We start from the raw sequence: 22,202 nt of genomic DNA on the forward strand, positions 1-22,202 counted from the left end.
ATAACAGGTCCTTTGTTCTGTCTCCTGGACCTTTAGGTGCCACTGTACGGACATGTCCAGCTTGGCAGGCAGCTGGCATCTTAAGGATCCAGGTTATCAGATGGACACTCAAGAGTCCCTCCCCGCCTGGCGGCATGTGCTGCAGCGCACGTAGGCCCGCATACCTCATATCTCTGCCTGGGCAATTAGATCCCAGCCACCCTGCCCCATTCCAAGGCAGCGGAGCCAGCTGGGACATGGTACTTGGGGTGGCAGCCAGGTGTTTTTCCTCCTTTTATTCTTTTTGATTCCATAAGCATTTTCTTCGAAGCTTGGGCTCTAACTGCAATGTCCAACATGGGAAAACAAACCCGAAAGGCAGGAACTGAGCTACATCTGCTTGTAGGGCTGCCTTTTGCTGTTCTGAAATGAAGCCAAAAGGCACAGCCTCTGCCCTCCAGTACAGGAAACCTGGAAGCAGTGCGTCCTTTCTCTAGTGCTGCCTGCCCTGTGCGTACATTGCATGGACCTACGTGTTAGTGGCATGCTGTCTGGTCTGATGTTCAGTTCTAGATTTAAATATGAGTGTGGGATTCAGAGTTCGAGTAAAATGCACGTCTGGGCCTGTTCTCTTGGTCAGAACCCAGGATTTGCAGCCCACCCAGCTGGTCCCCGAAGCTGGCTTCTTGCATCAGAAGTGATCCTGCGCAGTTCTGATGACTGATAGTTTATGACAACTCGCCTGGGTTTGGGAAATCTCCCTGCTAATGTTCCCCTATCTCAGCAGAGACAGCCATATTTGAATACTAACAATTGGTATCATTTACTGTACACATGCTACGCCCTAGGAAGCCTGCTAAGGGCTTTACATAGTGATTTCCCACAGTCCCCCCACCAGCACTCCAGTGGAGGTAGTATGGTCAGCTCTGCCTCATGTATGAGGATACAAAGATGCCTTGAGGTTAGGTGACTTGCTCAGGGCCACCCAGGCAGGAGGTGGTAATGCCAGTATTTGAGCCAGGCAGCCTGATCCAGCACCCTCTTACCCACCATAGTGCCTGTTGCTATGGCATCTCTCTGTTTATGCCTCTCCAAGGGTTAGACCTGTGCCTGAGACTGATCATCCTCATTGTTATCATCAGTCTTATCAGCCCGCAGGACACAGAAGCTTCCACCTATTTGACACTTTTGGCTAATTTGCTACATCCTTGATGTTTGGGATAATAATACAAATAGTGAGTTATTTCCTCATTGACTTCTGCTATTTTGATTCAATAAATATTCAGTGAGCATTTAGTTTATGCTGGGCATGATACTAGATCTGGTAAAGAGGGGCACTATAGGGCACTTGCTTTCAAAGAATTTTCACTCTAGAAAGAGAAATAACCTTCCCAAATTCCCAAGATGGCCCACAGGGCCTTCCAAAATGGGTGCTGCTTTCCTTTTCAGTCTCATTGCTCCGTGTTCTCTGCCTCTGTGTCCTTTGGTTTGTTGAGCTTCCTTCCACTTCAGGGCCTTTGCACCTTCTGTTCCATTAGCCTGAAATACTCCACACCTTTGTCTGATTACTTCTTCTTCATCCTTCAGATCTTATCTTAAATCATTCTTCTTTAGGGGATTTGCTCTCCGTTCCATAAACTAGGTCAGGTTCTCCCACTTACATATGATCATAGCTCCTTCTGCTTTTAATTTTTGTAATTATTTGATTAATCCAGCAGCTCCTTAAAGGCATCAGTAATTCTTTTCTCATTCATCACTGTATTCCTGGCATATAGTAGTTGCTCACTAAATATTCTGAAGCGAATGAAGATTATACATTATTTATTAAAGCAAAAACTAAATATGAAAACGAATACATGTATGTATATGCATGACTGGGATATTGTGCTGTACACCAGAGATAGACACATTTTAATTGACTGTATTTCAATTAAAAAATAAATAAATAAAAAACTAGAGTATGTTAGTCCCCAGTCCTCCAAGAAGCAGACACCAAGACAGAAGTAAATGTGCCAGGATTTTATTAGCAAGAAAGCATACGGGAAAAAAAAATGGTGAGGGAGCCAGAGGAAGCTGGAAGACTCATCGGACTGATGCAAGTGTCACCCTAGAGTGAAGAAGGGAAATAAGGAGGATAGGAATGACCATCCTATGCGTTCTGGGCCTGGCTGCGTAAAGTTCAACGAGGCCATGGAGCTGATTGGCTGCTAAAGTTGAAGGTCAGAGGAGGACTCCGTCTCTCAGAGACAGTGCACTCATTGGCTGGGAGCACCGTGGGAAGCGTGGCTTGGCAGCTGCAGCGTGGAGTTCAGAGCGTGGCCGCTGGGGGCGCTCTTCAGTTACGCTCTGGGGAGGGGAAATCTGGGGGCTCCAGGTAGCAGTTCAGAGGCTAGAGGAGGCTAAAAAACTTCTGGTTTATAGGAAGGAGAGAAATTACCAATGGTATGTCTTCCACAGAAAGGCAGAGAATCTTAATTTTGAGGCTCAGCAAGTATTTATTGAACACCTTCTGTTCTTTGACACTGTGGAAGACATTACCGGATCAACCATACCCGGTCTCAGCTTGCTAAGAGACAAGGTGAACTCACATGCATCCTTCTGAAACTCAGTTTCCTTGTCTCCAAAATGAAGGTAATTCCTCCTACCTCGTGTAACATGTAACAGATACAGTGGCTTCCGTGAATGGTGTAGGTGACCAACAAATACGATATGAATATGAATTTTAAAAAATTTGTTGTCTCCCCTCCTTTTTCAGCTTTGCTAGTCACTTTAGTTGGGCTGAAGTTTTTTAAGTTTTCGAAGAAACTTTTGGCTTAGGATATGTGCTTTCCTTGTAATTACTTTCATTAACAAGTCCCCTGAGGCTTTTTCTTTAAAAATATTTCAAGTAAAAGAACCGCAGTTTAAATATGTGATCAGCACAGAGGGAAGATTTAGTATCCAGTTACCACATTTAAGGAAATCTCAGGGGAACGGCTCTGTGGCGTGTGCTTGGCCCAGTGAGCTCACTGCAGAGTTGGTTTCTTAACCCTTAACCCCAAGGCTGTGTTCAGTTTGTTCTCTGTTACAGCACAGGCTTTGGGACATTGCTTAGTCAGGGTTGTTTTTGTAGATGAAGGTTGTGGACCCCTGAGGGAACTGGACATTTGGGGTGGGGTGGACCTCCTCCCTTTTCCTCACTGTCCAAGTAAGTAGTTGGTCCGTCTCTACCCCCAACCCCAACACCTTTCTCATGTATTACTCAATCAATACATTTTCGCCTTCCTGGGTGATCTGTGAAGCTAATGCTGTCTTGGTTTCACTTGTTAAGTTGGACTATTCTTTCTAGGAATTGGTTTTAATTCCACAACGGTTCCCTGAGCAAATTACTAGTAAATGCAGGCTTTGTGCCTCATTATTCTAATATGTAGACTGAGGGGGGTTGACTGGCTAAGGCAGAAGATGACATGGAACATAAACTAATCTTAAAAAATAACCTAGAGGGGAGGGTATAGCTCAAGTGGTGGAGTGCATGCTTAGCATGCATGAGGTCCTGGGTTCAATCCTCAGTAACTCCTCTAAAAATAAATAAATAAATGGACCTAATTACCCCCTCCCCAAATAAAATAAAATAAAAAAGAACTATATTTTTAAAATAACCTATATTTATATTTACATCTTCAAAAATCATGATAATGAAGAGGAAACAGGTTTTCGAGGTGAGGAGGCAGCCTTTGATTTAGGACTCAACGTTAATCATCAGGAAAAGGGTGAAAGAGATCCCATACTGAGGAAGTAGTACAAGCCATGGCACAGTGTGTTTGTCATGCTTTAGGGGGAGGAGTAGTTTTGTAATGGCTGGAAGATTGGGAGAAGTGGGGTGGTGGGTAAGCCAAGGTGGTCTTTAAAAAAACTTGTTCCGGAGCAGAGAGCTGTTGATGTTTTACAAGCAAGGGACAGAGTTTGAGCTGGTTAGGAGACAGTGTGTAGGTAAGGACAGAAATGAGAGAGAGTGAGCAGCAGCCAGAGTAGTGCAGTGATTCAGGTGAGGGAGAATTGCATCTAGCGATGAATGGGGCAGATTTGAGAGAGGGAATGGATGAGGCACGGAGAAGGAGGGTGCTTTGAAGGTGATGGAGGTTTCCTGACAGTGCATACTGGGGGCAGGGGGTCAGGGAGGATGCCACTGAGAGGGGGATCCCAGGAGGAGGGTCTGCTAGACTGGAAGTGGGGATCTTCACAGAGATCACATTGCATTGAGGGACCGGCAGGATGTTCATCAGGACCTGATGCTGGAAATTCTGATCTGGAGCTCAGGAACGTAGACTGGGCTGAAGATAAAGATTTGGGAGTTGTCGTCACAGTGGTCATAGTTGAAATGGCAAATTGTTTAGCTTCCTCAACCACCCAAAGATGGGCTTGGGTTTCCGGCTGCATAGGGAAAGGCAGGTGGATGGGGGTTTTCTGGGGCCTGAATGGCTGGCTAGTCCTGGTCCCCACAGCACAATCCGTGGATCCTTGAGATTCCAAGAAAGGAGTACATTAACCATGTCCTCCTTCACTTAACGTAGCTTCACCTCGTCTCCCTCAGTTGTCCAGCTTCTAATTCTGCAAACAACAGCTGGAGAGGGTGAATGAAGGCCAACTCAACAGCTGTGTGTCGGAAATTAAGAAGGCATCCAGGATGAGAATACTGTCTGGCTACAGCTGCTGCCGAGATGAGATGAGTTTGTCTGTGTGTGTTTGTGTGAGAGAGAGAGAGAGAGAAGAGGAGAGAAAGAGAATTGGGGAGAGAAACAGTAGGGAGTGAGTAAAAACTGCTGGCCAACTTTTGTTTTTTTTTAAACAGGCTTAATTCACTTTATTTTTCTTGTATAAAACTCTGTGGAGTCTGCCTAGAGGCTCTGGAATGGGTCTTTGCAAGATGGTCAGTGAGTTCTTTATAGGGAGACTTGATGAACGTTGTCTCTTTCCAGAGGTTGAGGTGGGACAGCTGTGGGCCTTGGAGATGGTGTCAAAGGCCTCCCATTCCAGGGCTTCTGGGGCCTCAGGACCCCCGGGGGACCACCAGGTCCCCCTACTGCACCAGCATCACCCACCATTTGGTGTTTTCTAGAAGCACTAGCTAGCCTAGTTTTTAATTTATTTATTTATTTATTTATATATTTATTTATTTATTTATTTATTTATTATTGAAGTATAGTCAGTTTACAGTGTTGTGTTACTTTCTGGTATATAGCGTAGTGATTCAATTAAACACATATATCTATTCTTTTTCATTATAGGCTATTACAAGATATTGAATATGGTTCCCTGTGCTGTACAGTAGGACCTTGTTGTTTATCTAGTTTATATATAGTAGGTGGTATCTGCAAATCCCGAACTCTCTATTTATCCCTCCACTGGCCAGCCTGTTGTAAGGGTGGTAAATTAAATATTCTTTTAAAAGTTTTAATTCTGTACCAAAGATGACTTCATATTCTGTCCCAAATCCTGGTGACTGGAACCTTTCCTCATCCCCGTTGCAGGTGACCACACCCTGGCCACCCTGCCAGTGGAGCATATCCAGAGAGTCCGGGCTTGGCTGGAAACTGCCCCCAGGCCGGCGCCTCAAGGATCTAGAAATACGTGAACAGATGAAAAGTTCAAGAAAAGGCTGTTGTCCCCAATCCTGGTTGAAGAGAGGCCTCTTCCTGGAAAGTGATTAGGGATTTGTGTGTGTGGTTTTGTTCTTGGCCAAACAAAAGTCTTGAGCTGGCTAATCTGTTTCTAATCATAATTTGGATTACCCCCCGTGCTAACCAAATGTTTGTTTGTCTGAGGAGGCCAATCCTCAGGCCCCAGAGAGCACGACAAACCTCCACCCGAGAGCCAGGAAACTCCCGGCTAGCAGGCTCTTTCTGACCGCTGCCTCTTCCTGCTGGGAAAGAGCTAGAAGGAACTCCTCCCCGGCATCTGGGCTTCTCCAGCCTGGGGCTGTCCCCCATGGCCGCTGTTGGGTCGTAAAGGAGCAAGTCCTCCCCCCCCCCCACCTGGGACATTTGGCAATGTTTGGACACTTTTGTTTGTCACCACTGAGAGGAGGGGGGAGTGCTACTGGCATCTAAGGTCAGCGATGCTGCTAAACATCCCACAGTGCACATGACAGCCCCCCACAACAGAGAGTCATCTGGCCCCAAATGTTGGTTGTCCCCTGCAGTACAGACATCCCTAACTAAAACTGCATCCTCACCAGTGAGGTTTGTTCCTAAGCAGAGAGTTAACAAACCTTCCAGTAGGTCGATGCCAATAAACCAGCATCTCCAAGGGGAAGTAGGGGCCTTTGCCAACTTCCCTGCTATACATACTCTCACCATTCTTGCTATCAAGCTACCAAGGTGATGTCCTTAACGTGGAGTTGGGAAGCGTTGCACAGAATAGGCTCTCAATGGCCACTGCCGGCCAGCTCCGTTCACTCCCTCAGGGCCCATTGGTTCTCAAGCCTCAGAGAGAACCAGCAAACGAGCACATTTTCCAGTGAGTGATTGCGGCTTTCAGTGTCAGGCCAAGCCATGTGGGAGCCTTAGGCAGAAGGAAGAATCAGTAATACTTACCACATCTTCATTTCACATTTTGAAATTTTGTTTAGCATGGATTTTTGTGCCTTCATTTTGAGTTTTGATGAATATTGCAGTAAATACTATTCATTTTATCTTTATTCCTCCTCCCCCTTCCTCTTTTTCTTCTTCTTCTCTTTTTCTTCCTCCCTCCGCCCTCTTTTTTGCTGTTAATAGCAGAATGATTAGGCCACCAAAGCCAGACCCTACAGGTTCAAGTTAGCAAACGCTCTGCCACTTAGTAACTCTATGACTCTAAGCAAGTATCTAACATATAAAGGCTTGCTATTTTATATGTGTTTGCTCTTTTGGCTGAAATAATCATACACACACACACACACACACACACACACATATACATATATATTTGCTAGCAGATATTGAGTGTTTAGTTTGTGTTGGGCACTTTGCTCATCATTTTCTATGCATTATCTCATTTAACCTATACATGTGCACACACACGTGCAGAACATGAGGTTTATGAATAAGGAAACAGAGGATCAAAGAGGTTAAATAACACACTCCAAGTCACACAAGTAGCCAGTCGTGGGGCTGGGATACACACTCAATAGTCTGTCTGATTCTAGAGCTTGTTTATTAAACTGCATGCTGTACTTATTTGGGGGGCCAAGCCCATGCACAGCTTCCTCACTGGCAGTGCAGTGGGTCTGCTCTAGGGCATCTGTCACTGTGGAGGTCCCTGGGATCCCCTGGTGAACACCCGTGAGCCACACTCATACCTGGGGTTCCCATCCAGGCCAGCGCCCACTATCCCAAGGCAAAGCTGGGAAGTCTGGAATTAATTAGGGGAAATTTATGCTCCCTGGGGAGAATTACAGAGGAGAGATGAAATCCCTGCCAATGTCCTTTTAAAGGAGAAACAGGGGAGAGGTGGTGACAACTGCTCTGGAAGATCCACAGTTGCTGGAATATTCTTCCACCAAATTAGAAACCTTACTTAGAAAGCTCGGGATCTGTCGGTAACTAGTTGTGTGTGCCACTCCAGAGGCTCCAGTTGTAGATTATAACGTGGGTGGTGCCCTGGTGTTGTGTGCAGGGTAATCCTACTTCTCGAAGTCTCTTCAAGCTCTTTGCAAGTCGGAGCAAACAAGGATGCCAAGTCCTGTTTCTCTCTGAGGCAAATACTGAATGACAGCTTTTCTTTTAAGGAATCCTCACCAGACCCGGGAGGCCAGGAGAAGCACTGTCTGGCTGGGGCACAACAGGGTCCACTGTTGACAGACGGGCTGACAGAGGCTCTTGCACAAGTGTCCTCCATTACTGCTGCTTGTTAGGCCTCTTCGTGGCATCCTGTACTTTTCCAGAAAGCATGGATCACAACTTCAGAATAATGAGCTATTTGCCTGATTGTTTACCATTTGTCTGCCCTCCAGACTGTAGCTTCAAGAGGGCAAGGCCCATGTTTATTTTGTTCATGACTTTGTCTCCAGCATGAAGCCTGGCACGCACCAGGTTAGTAGTGTGTTAGTAGGAGGGATGAATGAAGGAAAAACAATGAGACATAACGTACAGCTGAATGGGAGGAGGGCCAGCCAGAAGGACAACAGTCAAGCTGGACAAGGTCGCCAAGCCCTCCTCTCCTTCCCTGAAAAGCTGAGAGCAGGAATGACCTTACAGTGGGGGTAGGAATGACGTTCAGTCAGGACTTGCCTAGAAAGGGAACAGTGAAATACAGACTTTAAATCTTACAGAGCACAGCTGCAGGAGTCAAAATCTGCTTTCCAGAATGTTCTGCTCACTATGAAGGAGAGCAAGCTCTCTGATGGCTTCTTGAGACTGCCAAGGGTGATGTGAAGTCAGGGGCCTCAAGGGGCCTTCCTGGCCCTCCAGTCTGCCCCACAGGAAGCACAGCTGTCTCCCAGGGACCTCCTTGAAATGGCCTGGAGCTGCCCCGAGGCCAGGAGGAGCCTCTGCGGCCAGTGGGAGGGGGGGATGTTGGGTTTGGGGGTGGGGTTCCTAGAAGGAAACCACAGTGAACGTGCCCTGTTTCGACTCCGCACTCCAGGTAGGAGAGAAGCCGAAGAGAAGCAGCACAAACTGAGCAAGAGTTAGCTTAAAACGTAGCCTCTTAGACTGTCCATATCCACGAAGACAATGACCATGAGTTTGTAATTCACTCTCAAGAGACCTGCATGAAAGTAGCCAACTTTGAAGAACCCATTCAGCCAATTCTGAAACGCACAGTTCCTTTTGGAGACAGTGTTGCACGTCAAGACCCCAGAATGGTCTAGGAGATGAGACAAGGGTGGCTTTGCTAAGTCAGGATATGGGGTGACTCAAAGAAGATAGATTAATAAAAGGAGGCAGGCGGCTTCACAAAAGGAAATGGATTCTAATTTGATGAATGATGCACAGGAAAACTTTACGTCATTATTAACACTTATAGTACACAGATGACATGGGCCCCACCCTGCTGTGAGCACAGAACAGGATGTGAAGAATTCCACTCCTTTGTACCCATTTAGAAAGACTCTCTGTCTCTCTCTGCACGTGCTTATGTGTGTATGTGTGTGTGTTTGGCTTAAGGATTTCAAGATAAATGGTGGTGGTAGTTTACAGAGTAAGACATGTAATTGTTGTGTTTCTCCTTTCAGCTTGTAGGAGGAAAACACATAAGAAGAGACAATTAATTATTGTTTGAAAAGTGCTTTGAGATCCTCTGATGAAGGGTAATTAGAAGTTAGAGACGTGAGTCCTGGGTGTGTGATTATACATTAGAGAGGTGCTAGACTGTTTCAGATATACTCCTCTCCTGCATCCCCACCAAACAGGAAGGTCTGTGCTGGGAGGGGCGGACAGCAGGGCTGGCAGGGAGAGGCCGTGTGGGGCAAAGACCGCAGTGTCTCATGTGAACCGGGAGGGAGATGGCCTGCGGACCCGAGATCCGTGCTCAAGTCACTCATCTCAGTGGGACCAGGGCTGCCTTTGTTCTCCAGGGGAGTTTGTCCCCCAACCCCCACCCTCTTGCAGTTTGAACTCTGTGGCCTTGTAGGGCAGTTTCTTTGGTCAAGTTTTCCCAGAGGATTTAATAACGCCTGCTATATTGTCACAGTGAAACAAACCACTTTGTTTGTCAAGAGAACTGCAGCCCGTTGTTTTCTGTTGTATTAATATTTGGGTGATAATCAGTTCTCCAAGGGAGAAGGGGCACTGAGTACTACCCCCCAGAAATGAGTACATGTGTTCACCAAGGGACATCCATTAGAATTTTCATATTTATGATTTCATGGTTATTATTTGTAATAACCAATGACTGGAAACAAATGAAATGTTGGCCAGCTCTAAAGAAGAGTGTAAATCATAGCATCGTATTGCACTGATAGTTAGCGGTCTACCGCCGCTTGCCACAGGGCTGCATTTCATGGACACAAAAATGCAAGAAAGAAGCCCCCCAAATATTGGGGTGATAATCATTGCTCATTAGAACCTTTATTATTCTCTGCTCTTAGGGGTCTGCTTTTCTTAGAACGTCTTTTCTTCTACAGAGTCTTATCTTGATCAAGAGGAGGGTGCCGTCCCTCATAGCCAGCATGTGGCTGGAGCGAGGCCGCCCGCAGGCCAGCGGCAGTCTCCCCGCCTCAGGGGCCAGGCGTGGCCGCGTGCGCTGGTCCAGCCTCAGACTCCAGAGCTGGCTCCAGCCCAGATCTGCTGCTCCCACTCACAGGAGTTCAGGCAAGTTGTTCAACCCCTCAGAGTCATGGTTTCCTCATTTGAAATAGGAAAGGAGAAGTGTCTACCTCTTTGGGTTATTGTGAGCACTTAAAGAATAATTGTGGATAACACATAATCAGGCCTAGTTTGTAGGAAGCACCAAATAGTGTTTGCTGCTGCTGCCTCTATTACTGCCACTGTCACTGTTAGTATTATTGCTTCCACTACTGCTGTTATTATTTCCTGAGAAACTATAGGCTGATTTAGAGCAAATTATTAATGATTATTATTTCCATCATTATTACAGTCTTCTAAAGAAACTAAGGTTGATTTAAAGCAAGATGCTCAAGGAGAAAAAATTACTTTTTGTATTCTCCCACTTCTGTTCTTAGCTCTCCCTTTTCCTTTTGGCTCTTCTGAATCCCTGACACATTACCGCGTGTCTGCTCATTACCATGGCTTAAGGGTTTAGTGATGTGTAGAGCATACCTGCTCTGAGTGTAAGCTACCTAAGGGACAGATACCTACAAGGATGAATTCATGCTTTCAGAGGAGACCAGAACCTTGACAATTTTCCAAAAGACAAATAAATCCTGTAGACTTCTAGAACTTTAAAGCTAGACTTCTGGGGCCATCTAGTTCAACCCCAGGGCAGGCAAATGATTCACCCTTGAAGACAGGCATAGTTGGCCAATGGCAGAGTGGGGCTGGAGTATTGGGTTCAGTTAGACAATTAAATACTGTGAACATGGTGTGACTTCCTATAAAGCTGCTTCTACTGAACTACACTATGGCAATGCCATCCGTCTCTAGAAAAGGATGCTGTAAGATTGCCTATCAAACTATTTTATGCACTTCAGGGGGGTGTTGCTGAGGATGTTGTCCTGATCCTTTTTATGAAGACACTTGAGGGACCATCTCTTTCAGTTCTAAGTAGCAGGAATTGCTGGTGTTTCTGGAACAACTGTTTTCATCTGATGAATGCCATGAACTTTTTATGTGGTCATTGATCATGTGATCAATGCTTTTTGCATTTGCTCCTGGGAAGCTCAAAACAAATTTGCATTCTATCTCTGTGAATAAAAGCCAGTAGCTACTAAAAGTTACAGATGTTCATTACAACTGAAAACTTTGTAGTCAGTTTTTCTAAGCTGTGTCCTACTGACCACTGGCATCCTGTGACACTGTGGATATTTCCTGGGGGGAAGAGGAGTTTTGGGGTCCTTTACATTGCCTACTTTGATCTCCTTCTTGAATATTCATGATATACATATTGGTATCTTAACAGTTCTGAGAAGCCTGACAGTTTAAAATCAGAACAAAAAGAACTTTTAAAACTTTGTTTAGCCCTGTACTTCTAAAACTTACTTGTTCACAAAATCTTTAAAAAGAAATTATCTCAGAAGTCTTTAGTTTTATATAAAATATGTTTGGAGGAATACTATCATTAAGTAATCTGTAATCAAATCCTTCTTATTGGATTCATGTCAATAAAAAAGTTTGCTCTTGACAGGGCCAAACTTGATTCTTCCTACTTCTGCACAGCAGAGAGAAAGCCCAGGTGTGTGTATTGGACCAGATGTCTGATGAGGTCCCTTCGAGTTCTAGAATTCGATGATTCCTGATTTTTAAAAAAATGAGGGAATGTTTCTCAAGAGTATCTGCTTATAGAATTAAAAATTTAAGTTTACTGACATGGAGACTTAAGTTAGAAATCAAAACATTGTATAACATTTCTGGTGCTGTTTATCCATGTTTAATCTAAAAGATGGCTTTAAAACTCATGTTTCTAAAAACAACCCCCAGGAGAGTTGACAAAGATACATATTTCCTTCGAAAAGTATCTAAGTCAAAAGATGTCAGATTTTCATCTGAACTCCTGTCTGGGTATAGAATTTACAGACCCACTTCCTGCTTTGATAAAGGCTTTCCTAATGGGGGTGATGCAGCTTCATGGTGTATCTCCAGGGGTTTGTGTAACTAGATTTATTCCTCTAGCACGTGGTCCATTCAAAGACTGCGTTGCTCATTCACAGGCACCTTTGCCGTTAGGATCCTCCCCGACCACTCTCTATGAAAACTCAACAAACAAAAACCAACAGCAAGGCTCTCCAGCCCCAGCCATGTGTGTGTTACTTGGGCGGGCGCCTAGGACTTACCTCAGACAGTACACCCAGCTTCTGGAATTGTTCCATCCCCTTGACCAGTGAGCCAGATGCACGGGGAAATAACAAGGCAAAATCACCTGCAAAGAGAGGTGATGGGTCTCATGCCCGGGTCCCTGCTCCAGCAGCCTACTGGACGTGTCACTGGAACCCCAGTGTCTTCCATTCCCTTTCTCTATGTGTATGACCAGGGAGGGTGCAAATTCATTATTTCTCTGGGCCACTTGCCTCTCAGAATGTATTTCTGAGTTTTTCTCCTTGTTTGACTGTTATGTGTCAGGCATTATATCACAAAAACACGTATGCCCCCTCTTTGCCCTTGAGGAGCTCACGGCATAGAAGAGCAGAGGGCACTAGAAAAAATTTTCATTCAGTGTGGCAAAGACTCTAAATGAACCACATATAGAGACCAGGGAGGTAGTAATGGAGGTGACATTTGAGTCAGGTCTTAGAGAATGTGCTGGACACTGAGTTTTCCATTAATAGAATTACTTTTTCTGCTTAATGGCAACCAGCCTGCTAGAAGGGGAAGTACAAGCCACTAACTTGTTTGGGATTCACTCAGCAGGCTAGCTGGCACAACCTACTAGCTAAAGGCTAGACTCCTACTTCAAGCCATTCTGTGACTATTCAGGCTTTAATCATTTCAGTTATTGGAGGATGAGACCATCTGGAAAGTGGACTCTCTAGAACTTACTGTCAAGTTTCCCTGATGTCAAAATGTTCTAAGGATAGTTTTGATTTTGGAAATTCCTGGAATTAGCTTTGCTTTATGTTCAGTAATGCCTAGTTTCCCAATCTCACGGCAGGCAGAAAATAAATGGCATGTTTCAGTGGCTGTATGGATGAAAAGAAAGATCACTACTGAAGACTGGGTTTTAATTTAAATTTCAGAAGAAACTTTACAAAGTGCGAGAACATATGTTATAAGCTGGCTTCTTGAGTTTGCTGTTCCTTAGCAACCTGACACTGGAAGGTGGTCAGCAGACCCAATGCTGGGCAGAATTTTGGGATTTTTTTCAAGTTACTTTTATGAGGAAAAACCATGGGTGTCAACCGTGTGACATAATACCCACCACTTCCCTGGCTGTACAGATGGTTCTCTGATTTGATGTTAGTAGAAAATCTTTTTCTCTTAGACTTAGCACTTTAGATCTCCCCCCATGTCCCCCTAGATTCGACTTAGTCATGATTTTTGGCATTCTGTGTTTATTATATTTAGACCTGATAGTACCTTTATCTTTTGATCTGTCATGGGGTTGAGACAGTATCCCTCCAGCTGGTTTTCCAGACCCCAGACTTTATCTCTTCACCACCAAAACCATGGGGCTGGCTTAGCATTTGAAAGCGGCACTTATGTTTTAGTTTCCAATTTGAAACTTAGGCTCTGCCATTTCCAGACTTGAGAATTTTGTTCCCCACTAACTGTTATTGCACACTTCCTCATGGTGTTTCAGCAGGTGTGTGTGACCTCCTACCAGAACTCAAATTCCTTAAGAACAAGGAATGGGTTTCATTGGTCTTCATATTCCACTGTTCATTATGTAAAGGTGGTGCTTAAGAAATATTTGCTAAACATACAGTATATATTTATCCTACAAGTTCATAAACTGGACTGTCAAATGCAGGTTTCCCTGTACAAGAAGTCAAAAAGTGAGAGTACCATGTATACAAGTCTCAGAACTTTACTTCTCATAATAACGTTTTCAACAAGGGTAGACAAAGTAATCTCCTGATACACAGATGTGAATTCCTCCCCAGCATGATCCAAGGATCCTGATTTACTTTGTGCTCAGATGGGACATTCGACTTTAGGATCTTGTATTTGTGGATCAGACATTGTCTCAAGAAAGATGCCACCTGAACTCTAAAGTGAAAGACCCTCCCTCTGTGGGAGGCCAAGGCAAAGCTGCTTCGGTATTTCTAGTCTAAAGTCCCAATAACACACTAGCTACCATCTCCTAAGCATCTGCCCTATGCCAGGCATTCAGGCATATGATCTTGGTCCACACAAGGATTCCGAGGCTTAAAGGGGTTAAACAGCTTCCCCAAGGCCCCGTAAGCAGACATGCCAAAAAACTAAACCTATGAGCAAGCCTCCTTCAGACTTGGGTTCCCCCAGGCTCCCTGTCTCTGTGAATGAAAATTTTTGCATCTGGTTCCTCCCGCTAGAAATCTCCCTCTGTATCCAACTTCCGAGTCCTGCTGACATAATGTCCCCCCATCTATACACTCCCTGCCCGGCTTCCTTTCCGATCAGCCACCATCTGCTCTCCATGGACAGCTCAGTAGTCTGCCTTGCCCTCCTCAAATCTAGTCCGGACATGGACGCATGAGTGGTGTTCCCAAGAGTCACATAGGATCATGTCATCTTCCTGATTGAAAATTCGCCATTGATTTTTCTATTTACTCTTAAAGACCAAAATCCTTAACCAAGCTCACCATGCCCTGCCTGGCCTGGCCTGGATGACCGCCCCAGGCTCTTCTCATTTTCTGGGCTCACGCCCAACCAGCTGTTCCCTCAGCCTGGAATGTTCTTCCTTTCCTTTCTGTAGTCTAGGTTGATGCCCACTCAGCTGACAGAGCTCAGCTCAACAGTGTCTTCCTCAAGGGTCTTTTATGGCTTCTCCTTCATAGTTTTACATTTGTATTTACTGGCTTCATTATTTGATTACTGTCTGGCTCTCTCATGAGTCTTTGAGCTGCATGAGGGCAGGGACCTTGACTCTTTTCATTCACCAGACCTTAGTCCAGAACCTTAAGGCAGCAAACAGTTGATCCAGATTTGTTGCATGAATGAATGCACTAACAGCTGGCAAGTGACTGGAGAGAAATTTCAACTCAAAAGTTCAGTGTCCCCTGTCTTTAGTGGGTGGCCAGGCCTCCAAATGGTCATGATCAAATGACCTCAGGTGTGGAGATGGTAGAAAGTGGAGGTTGGAAGTCTGGCTCACTTCTCCCTCTGGGACAGGAAGGGGCTGTGGATTGAGCTTGTGGTCATGGAAGATACACTCAGCTCTAGCACCATTCCAAGTACTTTGTGTAGACTCTCAAAATTAGTCTCTCTCAACAAGCCTTTAAGAGGTTAAGTAACTTGCCTAAAGTCACCCAGAAATCAAGTATGGAGCCAGGGTTCAAGCCTATGCCATTTGACTCTCAGCATGTGTAACCTTTGCTGTCTGTCCTTGCCTGACCTTGTTCGATGTTTTTCCCCCCATGAGTCCTCTCTGATCTTGGTTTCTGTTCTTTTCCTTTCAAAACTGCACTCATTTCTTCTTTAACTTATCATCCATCTCTCTTCTCTTCCCAAAGCTCTTTTCTCCCTTCCTCTACCTTCCTTTCCTCTCTCCCTTGTAATTCCATCAGAGATGAGAACCACATTATTTACCTGAAATTTCTATTTCAGGAAGCTTCTCTCAGCAGCCAGGAGCTTCCTGCACACTTTACAACTTTGTAGAACAAAATGCAGATGAGAATTATAAATCCCCAAGCTTGTGTGCTCTTGCTTTTATGATTGGTTAAGGTTCAGTTTTAAAATCACCTCCGATTTGGAGCTTTGAATTTGGATTACTAAAGGTAGTAAAAGCAATATAAAGAAAGGGAAATAAACTTCAAAACTGCCCTTTTTTTCCCTGTGAGAAGTCCACCATAAATTGTGGAGATGCTTCTCAAATAAAATTAGATTCCCCCTCTGCCCACTGCTTCCCTCCTCATCTCACCTCTTTTTTCTAAATCGCTGAAACCTCTCTTGGGACACTAGGTAATCTGCAGAAAGAATAGAGTGTTCAGACACCAAGAGTTGTAGAGACAGCTAAGGCACATCGATTTGCATTTCTGGGTCAGCCTGATTTCACTTTCATTTAACCCTTGTACTGACCCTTGTTTTTCAACACTTTGGCTCTTTCCACCATCCATCCGAGAGCATGCAGTGCTCGACTGGCAGACAGTAAATGTCCCCTGGCAACTTTTGAAAGCTTGCAAACCACCCCAAACACCCCTCTTCAAAGTTTCCACCATCACTAAGGTCCCTTCAATGAGGAATTGGCCAATATTTTAGGTGTCTCTGAATACAGATTTTATTCAGATTTAAGAAGGTAGTTTTGTGTGTTAATGGAAAATGAAATAAACCTTAGAAAGCACAATATTCAGATGTTTCCACGGCTGTCCGAGTCTGGCTTCTCCTGCGAATTTGTTAATCCTTGATGTAATGAGAAGAGTAATGGAGACAGATGGACGTTGTATTTATTCTGTCTTCCTTGGTATGAGTCATACTGGGAATTCTGTGAAGACCCACAGTGTGTCAGAAAGAGGGATACAATGTATAGAGTAAGGCTGTTTCAGCTCTCTTATTCACAGTGTCATTTCTGATAAGAGGGAGCAAAGACCCCAACAAGATTCAATCGCTTGCACTGTGATGGGTCCAGGTCATTAGTTGTCCATCTGCAGGGAGGTCCACTTGGCTAGAAGATCCTATGCAAAGGTAAAGATGCGTTAAGATGCAACATGCAGAACAAATGTGGAATAGGAATTCGATGTCAAGGAAATAATTGAGATGAAATAATTAATGGGATGTTTGCCCCCAAAGCTTTACCTCAGTTGGTAAGAATAATTTTATGGCTTTTTTCTTTCATATAGAAGTAATATCATAATTGTATGATATGTGAATAAAAATCGTTTTTAAAAAGTAGCAGCAAGAACAGAAGAGACAGGTAAACAATGAGAATAAAATAGCAATCACCAGTAACTCCAGTTCCCAGAGATAACCACTGATGGCATGATTTGTTTTCTGTTGATTTGGGTATGTGAATACAAAGCTAAAATTGTGCAATGGGTAGCATTGAAATCTTTTAATGCATTATGAACATTAAATATTCTTCCTCTGCATATGAGTGTTCTTTAAAAATTGAAACAGTTCTCTATTGTTGGACATCCAGGCTGCCTCCAAGTTTTTGTTGGTGTTCGTGGTGCGGCTCACTAATTAACATCCTCGTGCTATATCTTTGAGCACATGTGTGATGATTTCTTAGCTAAATTTCTGGATACCTACTTGCTAAATCAAAGAATACATGCTCTTTTAAGGCTTTGAAATGCACACATACTCATGTATTCCTTCAGAAAGGTTGAATCAATTTATACTAGCAGTGTATACCATGGTACTTATTTTTATATACATTCCCCTAATGCTAGATATTGTTTACAATTTTTTTCCAATTTGACAAGTGAAAAATGGTATCTCATACTTGTTGTAATTTTGACCCCTTAGGTTCTTAATGAAGTTAAACATTCTTTCAAATAATTATTGGCCATTTAAAATTTATTGATAATTTTTGGATCTTTTTCTTATGTGTTATCTTTTTGTTTATTTATAAGATTTTAAAGCAATCTAAAGAGGCTATTAATTCTTCGTTGTCCTTTTGATATGAGTTTAAAAAAAAAAAAACTCTACGGAAATGAATGTGATACAGATTTTTCCTTAGAGAAAGAACCATCCAGCAAAAATCAGTTACAGGGACCAAACCTGCTCCTGGCTGCATTCACCCAGTGTGTGAATGGGGTTGTTAACCTAGTGTACACCTCAGCTGGTTTCTGGCAAATACTCTCGAATCAAGAGCCAGAAAGCATCATCTTTACAAATAATTGTGGTTTCATTTTGAGATAAATAAATTATGACTTAAAGTTAAGGAAAGAAAAATGATAAACAGTTTCAAGCGTTAGCCAGTCTTATATTTATATCATCAATTTCTAAAGAATTTTAGTTCAAAATATTTTTAAAGGTCAATTTATGTTTTAATTCAGCTGCTTCCTGGATGGGGTAGTCTTTACTCTATCTTAGCAGTAATCTAAGAGGGGACAAACATGGGCCAGAACTTCAAGATAGACAAAGGGAACTCCTAAGATTGGATGATCTGCTGAACTGGATTCTTAAATAGGATTTCATGTTTGATCATGCTGTGTTCCTTTCTCTCTCTGATTGGCTGCATGACCTTAAGTAACTTTCTCCTTTGCTTCTACCTAGAAGGAGGAACAGTGCCACTACGTGCTTCAGGCAAGGGGGCGGTGGGTGGGGGTGGTGTGGAGATGGTTGAGCTGCCAATGATATCTCTTAAGCATGCAATATTTTGCAAAATTAAGATGCTTAATTATTTCAAAGTATCATTTTTTTCCTGCTATGTAAAAATGTAAATGTTTTTAGGTGCGCACACACGCAAAAGTGTGTATGAATTTGCACACACATTCTGTTGCCTAATATCTTGTCATTAAAATTTTTTTTTCATTTTCCCTTTGAGAATTGTTAAATTATACATGATCTTTCAGATTTCTAGTAAGACTGCTATTTTTAAATGATGGGCAGTAACTTCTCTTATTAACTAATAGAGATAGTGATGGCTACATCTTAACCCAAAGAGGTGTGTCAGGGTAATTAAATGGTTCTGTTAAGTCACCTTTCATCTAGAAAAGGACTGCTGTCTTTAAACAGAGCAACATCATCACTTGTTTCCAGATTGTGGGTGGGAGTGAGGATAATACTTTAAGTGATGAAGTTGGCGTTTCCCATCTGTTGTGCTTCAAACACAGGCATCCTTCTCTCTACCAATCAGAAGTATAAAAGCTCTGCCGGTAGTGTGACCATCTGGATTTCCCGTCGTACCTTGGTTTCACACCTGGAGGTTTAGTGCAGATTTCTGATTGATGTTTCTCAAAATTGCCCCATAAAATCAAAGGACAGACAAACAATATTTTTCTGGAATTATAAACTAACATTCATAAATTTTGTCACTGCTTTTAGAATTGTTAATAATCTTAGCCTCGAGGTGTTTTCAAAAAATGCTTTTTTTTTTTAATTTAAAGCAAACCGTCACTTTCTCACTAGCTGCTAATGTTTAACAGTGTCAGAGCTAAGATGAGAGCAGTGGGCGACAGTAGTCCCAAGTTTGGTATTAAGCGTGGTGAGTTCCATATTCAACTGTAATTAAAATGTTTACATGCTCATGGTTTGCCTTCTCTTAGGAGACCAGATACCATCTACATTCGTCAGCTGGCAGGCTCTGCTTATCAAATAGCTATTTAAAATGCCACTTTGAATCTGTCTAAGGGTGTAACATTGTTCTGAATTATTACTAAAGTAGCCATTTCCACACATCTATCGGCCGCTATTGGCCGCTATCTGCCTTGGTACCAAGCCCAGCCTGAGACCCAAAGGGCTGCCCTTCAAACAATGTGGTAGGCTCCACATTTCCTTTTTTCCTGAGTCACCAGTCCAGCAGCAGTTTGCTTACTTTTGCTGTTTCCTAATTTTTAAGAGGAATGACAGACAAGGTATTAAGCTTTGGTTGCTCTCTAGATCCTATCAGTTTCTTCAAACACAGTGATCTCCGCTGTTAGCCCATGGTGTTCTGCCGGGGACTGCTGGGCCCCCCTGGCCGGCTGCTGCCTCTCCCCTGCAGAGTTGTTTGCTTTTAGGGAGCAGGGAACTAATTCCACCAAGTGTTGTACACATGGAGACCCCGAACAGCAATGTAGGAACAGGAGCTCTCATCGCTTCCCTGGCATCATATGAGCAGAACTGTCACTTAAATATCACATATTTTACTTCCTCTTTGGTTCAGGTGAGGGAGCAGGTGCAATCTTGGGACAGAATGAAGCTGACCCTGGCTAGGGTGGCTTTCATCTGCTAACTCTACCCAGTGAGATTTTAAATGTTAATATCTTTGGAAGGGCCAGGGCACAGGGAGATGATTTAATACAAGGTTTGGACCATCCACTCTGAACTATGTAGCATTACTCGTAAATATGATCAAAGGAACTTTCATCAGGTTAAGACTGGTGTCTGAAACACGTTGCTGCCTCATTGGTAGGTTTACTTCCTCTTTCTTTGCACAGCTTCACAGTGAGTAGCCCGGTGTGAAACTGGAACTTGGTGTGGGGAAAGAGGATGGGGTGGAGGAAGGGTCATGTTATTAAGTTATTGCAAACGTAGTGACTGGTGATTTTACACGTACGCATTCCACATTACAGGAAGCTCACATCTAAGAGACCATGCCCTGTTGGCTCCCCCACCACCAAATTTTCCATGACCTGTCTCTGAAGTCTCAGCTTCTCAAATGCTTGCTTCTTTTATCATGTCAATTACTTCTCTGAAGTGAAGGAGGAAGTTGGTCACTTGAATTTCAAGAATAAGAAAGCAATCTACACAAATCAACCAAATCTAAAGGACAAAAGAGATTTTTTTCCCAGTCATTTGCCGATTATAGCATGTTCCTCCTTCACTTCACAATGCTTCCTTTGAGATGGCTTTTTTTTTTTAATACAACAAAAACAAAATAATCTTGCCAGTAGGGTCATGGAAAATTTTACCAACTCCATTTGTTCACAGTTGCCCACTCCTTTTTATTTGTTTTCTTCTTTACATATAAAAACTTTTTTTAACTTCTTTGATTTATTTTTCTATTATAAAAACTGATTTATAATAACAGCCTATAACAGTTTGAACAATATTAAGGCATATCAATGAAAAGACATGGTCCCTCCCCTAGTCCCATCCAGCCACATTCACTTTTTTTTTTTTGCATCTATTTATTTTATTTTTTTAATCTTTTTTTAATCTAAGTATAGCCAGTTTACAATGTTGTGTCAGTTTCTGGTGTACAGCACAATGCTTCAGTCATACATGAATATACATATATTCATTTTCTTATTCTATTCACCATAAGCTGCTACAAGATATCAAATATAGTTCCTGTGCTATACAGTATAAACGTGTTTATCTGTTTTATGTATACCAGTCAGTATCTGCAAATCTCGAACTCTCAATTTATCCCTTCCCACTCCCTCCCCCTGATAACCATAAGTTTGTTTTCTGTGTCTGTGAGTCTGTTTCTGTTTTGTAAATAAGTTCATTTGTCTTTTTTTTTTAATAGATTCCACATATGAGTGATACAATATGGTATTTTTCTTTCTCTTTCTGGCTTACCTCACTTAGAATGACATTCTTCAGGGCCATCCATGTTGCTGCAAATGGCATTATTTTGTTCTTTTCTATGGCTAAGTAGTATTCCATTGGATAAATATACCACAACTACTTTATCCAGTCATCTGTTGATGGACATTTAGGTTGTTTCCATGTCTTGGCTATTGTAAATAGTGCTGCTATGAACATTGGGTTACAGGTGTCTTTTTGAATTAAGGTTCCCTCTGGATATATGCTCAGGAGTGGGACTGCTGAATCATATGGTAGGTCTATTTTTAGTCTTTTGAGGAATCTCCATACTGTTTTCCACAATGGCTGCACCAATTTTACATTCCCACCCACAGTGTAGGAGGATTCCCTTTTCTCCACAGCCTCTCCAGCATTTATTGTTTGTGGACTTTTGAATGATGGTTATTCTGACTGGTGTGAGGTGATACCTCATTGTAGTTTTGATTTGCATTTCTCTGATAATTAGTGATGTTGAGAATTTTTTTATATTTTCTGGAAGTTAAGCCCTTGTCAGTCTCATCTTTTACAGATATTTTCTCCCATTCCTTAGGTTGTCATTTTGTTTTGCTTACAGTTTCCTTTGCTATGCAAAAGCTTGTAAGTTTGATTAGGCCCCATTTGTTTATTTTTGCTCTTATTTCTTTTGCCTGTGCATACTACCCTAGTAGAACATTGCTGAGATGTATGTCAGATAATGTTTTGCCTATATTTTCTTCTAAGAGGTTTATCATGTCTTGTCTTATGTTTAAGTCTTTCAGCCATTTTGAGTTTATTTTTGTGTATGGTGTGAGGGAGTGTTCTAACTTCATTGATTTACAGGCAGCTGTCCAGTTC

Source organism: Camelus bactrianus, chromosome 6, assembly GCF_048773025.1.
Source record: "Camelus bactrianus isolate YW-2024 breed Bactrian camel chromosome 6, ASM4877302v1, whole genome shotgun sequence".
NCBI lineage: Eukaryota > Metazoa > Chordata > Mammalia > Artiodactyla > Camelidae > Camelus > Camelus bactrianus.